Here is a 5,325-nt window from a genome sequence, read left to right as displayed (position 1 = left end):
TCCAAATCTTTTATAATTAAAACTGTTACAGCATCCTTAATTATACTATCATCTCTCTTCTTTTCCTTATTTATCATTTCTGAATACTTATTCACTGGGAATATTAGCAACACATTCCTAGCCTTATATATGCCATGTCTTAATTAATGGATCTCATAATCATTGAGTCATAGGGATATATAGCACAGGAACAGACCCTTTGGTCTAACTCGTTCAGGCCAACCAGGTATTCTATATAAATCTAGTCTCATTTGCCAGCATTTGGCCCATATCCCTCTAAACCTTTTCTCTTCATATCCCACCCAGATGCCTTTTAAATGTTGTAATCATACCGGCTTCCATCAGTTCCTCTGGCATCTCTTTCCATACATGCTCCACCCTCTGCATGAAACAGGTCCCCTTAGGTCCCTTTTAAACTTTCCCCCTCTCACCTTAAACCTATGCCTTTTAGTTTTGGATTCCCCCACTCTGGGGTAAAGATCTTGCCTATTTATCCTATCCATGCCTCCCATGATTTTATAAACCTCTGTAAGGTCACCCCTCAGCCTCCTACACTCAGGGAAAATAGCCCCAGCCTATTCAGCCTCTCCCTTTAGCTCAAAACCTCCAACACTGGCAACATCCTCGTAAATCTTTTTTGAACCCTTTTAGGTTTCACAACATCCTTCCTATAGGAGGAAAACCAGAATTGCATGCAATACTCCGAAAGTGACGGAACCAATATCCGGTACATCTGCAACATGATCTTCCAACTCCGATACTCAATGCAATGACCAATAAGGGCAAGCATACAAAATGCCTTCTTCATTATCCTGACTACCTGCGACTCCATTTTCATTGAATTATGAACCTGCACTCCAAGGTCTCTTTGTTCAGGGATTTTCAATAATCAACCTGCTATTTTCTTTCCTTTTTATACAGAAGACTGTTTCATCGGATTGGGTTTCCACATTTGCTTAAGCTTCCAATAATTCTCCTTGACCCATTTCTGAGGACAGGTAAGTGTATAAGTCCAGCCTTGATTTGCCTTCTAAGTCACTTGTTTGCAGCTCACCAACTTTTAGTTACACCATGAGTTTGACGAGCACTTAATTTATTAGTCACTTTGTTGCTTTTGTTATTTTCCTCAATCTGATCCCTGTAAATTTTGAGATATTTCTGAATTCAATTTCCAGGCCTATTCCTTTGGAGTGTGCTATGATGAAGATTCCAAGGGTTCAAAGCAATATTAAATGTCCGGCCAGAGGAAATTCTGGGTATATGTTCCAAACAGGAGCACAAGATAGATTGCTGACTCCTTAGAGATATGAACTACATCCCTTTATGATGTTGGATCTATGCCTTCATGTCTGTCATAGAGTCATATAGATGTACAGCATGGAAACAGACCCTTCGGTCCAACCCATCCATGCCCACCAGATATCCCAACCCAATCTAGTCCCACCTGACAGCACCCGGCCCATATCCCTCCAAACCCTTCCTATTCATTTACCCATCAAAATGCCTCTTAAATGTTGAAATTGTACCAGCCTCCACCACATCCTCTGGCAGCTCATTCCATACACGTACCACCCTCTGCGTGAAAAGGTTGCCCCTTAGGTCTCTTTTGTATCTTTCCCCTCTCACCCTAAACCTATGCCCTCTAGTTCTGGACTCTCCGACCCCAGGGAAAAGAGTTTGCCTATTTGTCCTATCCATGTCCCTCATAATTTTGTAAACCTCTATAAGGTCACCCTTCAGCCTCTGACACTCCAGGGACAACAGCCCCATCCTGTTCAGTCTCTCCCTATAGCTCAAATCCTCCAACCCTGGCAACATCCTTCAAAATCTTTTCTGAATCCTTTCAAGTTTCACAACATCTTTCCAATAGGAAGGAGACCAGAATTGCATGCAATATTCCAACAGTGGCTTCACTAATGTTCAGTACAATAACAACATGACCTTCTAACACCTGTACTCAATACTCTGGCCAGTAAAGGAAAGCATACCAAACACCTTCTTCACTATCCTATCTGCCTGCGACTCCACTTTCAATGAGCTATGAACCTGCACTCCAAGGTCTCTTTGTTCAGCAACACTCCCTAGGACCTTACCATTAGGTGTATAAGTCCTGCTAAGATTTGTTTTCCCAAAATGCAGCACCTCTGTCCTTCATCAACAGAAGGATGAATGCAAGTAAATGACTGAATGTTCTCCTTGTGCTTACATTTACAGTACCAAGCAAATGTTTTGGATTTTTGGAACATTCCACATTTCCTTGAGAGGGTCAGCAAAACGATTTTCAGCAAAATGCAAGCTATGCAGTGTTACCTTGGCCATTCTCCTCAATATGAATTTAGCTGACAAAGCCTGAAAGATCCAAAGCATTTTTAAATGCAGGAGCAGTGAGATTACCATGATGTAATGATATTATGGCCTTAAGACGTTATTTTTTTCTTGGTCTCTTTTAAGAGAGATTGAACGAGAGGTGCTGAACTGCTTAGTTAAGACCTTAAGTAAACAACTTAGACAGGCCTTGAGTTGTTTCTTTTTTAAAAACACCCTGAATGCTTGTGGCTAACTCTTACAGATTAGGATTTCTGAGTTTTGGTTTTTCCGTAGCATGAGAAGCTATTGCGGTTTCAACAAAGTTGGAAGCTTGAGTGAATGTTTCCTGACTGCTATTCTCTCTGAATTTTCTCTTGAGGATGTTTTTCTCCCTGGATTGGAGAATCAGTGCCTGAATTTTCCTTATTACCAAGGGGTGTATTTGTGGGATGTTCCTATATTGAACAGCTCATTTGTACTAATTGCTGTATCTATTGTTCTGTCAAGTTTCCAATAGAGTTATTATTCTAAATTCCTCTCTCTTTGGTTTATTTTAACGACAGTTTAAAATTGTGTTTTGCTTAATGTTGAGTTGTTTGACCAGTCACATTGCATCTAGAACAGGCACTTTACATTTGCCTTTAAAAACAAGAAAAATTTAAGTGCGAGGCTACCTTCTTAAAATATTTTGAGAGATTCTGGTCTGGTCCATAACAGTGAATGCGAGGATTTAATGCCTTTGCTTTTCAGGAAATTCAGTAATAAATTGGTACAATAGATTTTCAATAATCAACCTGCTACTTTCCCTTTTTATACAGAAGATTGTTTCATTGGATTGGGTTTCCACATTTGCCCTAAGCTTCCAATAATTCTCCTTGACCCATTTCTGAGGACAGGTAGAATGGGTTAAGCATAGTTATCTGGAGCTCAAACTACTGCAGAACATTCAGTCTGATGAAGCGTGTGGATAGTTTTATAACATTTTGAAGGAATTCTGAGAGCTAAGGCTGCAGATGTCATTACAAAAACAGAAACGACATGAAGTAGGCGATCACAGACAATAGGCACAGTTTCTACAGAAACATGAGGATTACTAAAAATGAATCAATTGTAATACGGCTGCACTCTCAGTAAAATAAGATTTTTTGAATTATGAAATTCCTATCGGTACCAGAAGAGATGGATCCCTTTTACTACTGGTTGTTTTCTGTACAAATCTTTAGATGTGGCAGGTCCTGGAGGCATGTCTACTCACCTTGTTACATGATTGCAGTGTGGTGCCTCTCAAACAATGTAACCAGTTGTCTCTGCCTGTAATAGAAAAAGATACTTATGTTCCCTTCTGGTTTATGGCTAATTATCTCACCAATAGAAAGCTTGATTTTTTTTTCCCTGCTCTGCTTGTACTTGCATAACAGAAAATTTAAATGACACATTGCAAGTTGTAATGAGAATGAAAGGGTATGATAGCACAGTGGGTCAATCTGGATGAACAATCCTGAGGCAAGAGTTCAAATTCCAGCATATTAGCTGGGGAATTTAAATTTATTAATTGAGTAAATCTGCAGCAAAAAGCTGCCTTGATTATAACAAATATGAAACTACCAGATTGTTGTAAAAAGCATACCTCATTTGCTAATGTCCTTCAGCAAAGGAAATCTGCTGTTCTTACTTAGACCCATGTGTTTGCAGTTAATTCATCACTGTACTCTGAAATGTCCAAACAAGAAGTTTGTTTGTATCAAACTTCTATGAAAATGCCCAATCTGAGTTTCATACAAGGGTAACAACCTCCCAATATTGACCTTGGCATTAGACATTACAAAGACAAATCTAGGCCAGTTGACTCTGCAAACTCCTGATTAAACTTGCAGGACTTGTCTCAAACCTGAGAGAGTGGACCTACAGACTAATCAATCAGTGGTCTGAGATGGACGTATTCATAAAATCAAACCTTTCGATCAGCATTCTGACTCCTGTAGCCTCCATGATAGGCATGTTCTGTACTGCAGCCTGGACAGACCTAGAAGAAGTGAGGGGACAGTCTGCAGGGAAATGTCTTTGGAATCATTAATGTTGACTCTGGACATTATGAAGTCACATTTCATCAGGTCAAACATAGCCAAGGTAACCTCCTGCTGCCCTCCCCACAAGTGATGAATCACATGATATTTAACTCCTCTTGGAGGAAACAATGAAGGCAATGAGGGCACAAAATGCACAAGGCTTCAACATCTATCAATGTCATAGGTTCATTGATGCCATCACTGACCAAGTGAGATGAGTCCTGAAGAGACTGGGACTGTCATTAAGTGTGTAAAGAATCAACATAGGCAAAAAGTCATTCTTACCCTCATCCTCACTGGCCTGCTTGTTGTACATGCATCTATAATGCCACTGATACTGTTGAACGCTAACAACCTCAGTGAGACAAAGTTTTATTTTCACATTAAGAATATTCACTATCTTGCTGTATGTGGCACTCAATTGTGTTCATAGAATTATAGAATCCATAAAGTGTGGAAACAGGCCATTCAGCCCATCAAGTCCACACTGACCCTCTGAACAGTAACCGCCCCAGACCTATCCTCTTACCCTATCCCCATTACTCCACATTTCCCACGGCTAATCCACTTAGCCATCCATCTATTAAATGTGATAAGCGCACAACAGATCTTTGAGATCCATACATGAAGTTTTGTGGAGCATCAGTAGTAATAGATTTGTACTCTGCTGCACCATGTAATTTCATGTCCTTCAATACATCATTATTACCAAGACAAGAGACCGAACTGATTCTATGAAGATTGTGGGAGGTTATTCCAGGAGCATTACCAGACATACAAAAAATGCAAGACAACATTCATGTTAAAAACCAGAAGCAGCATACCATAGTCAGAGCTAAGCTATCCTACAACCAGATGCATCAGATCAAAGTTCTGCAATCCTGCCATATCCTGTAAGTTAAACAATTAATGGGAGAAGGAGACTGAATTAATATTCCCAACCTTGATGATG

Source organism: Hemiscyllium ocellatum, chromosome 16 (genome assembly GCF_020745735.1).
Source record: "Hemiscyllium ocellatum isolate sHemOce1 chromosome 16, sHemOce1.pat.X.cur, whole genome shotgun sequence".
Lineage (NCBI taxonomy): Eukaryota > Metazoa > Chordata > Chondrichthyes > Orectolobiformes > Hemiscylliidae > Hemiscyllium > Hemiscyllium ocellatum.
The sequence above is the reverse complement of the archived record's forward strand: the minus strand, read 5'-3'. Positions refer to the sequence as shown.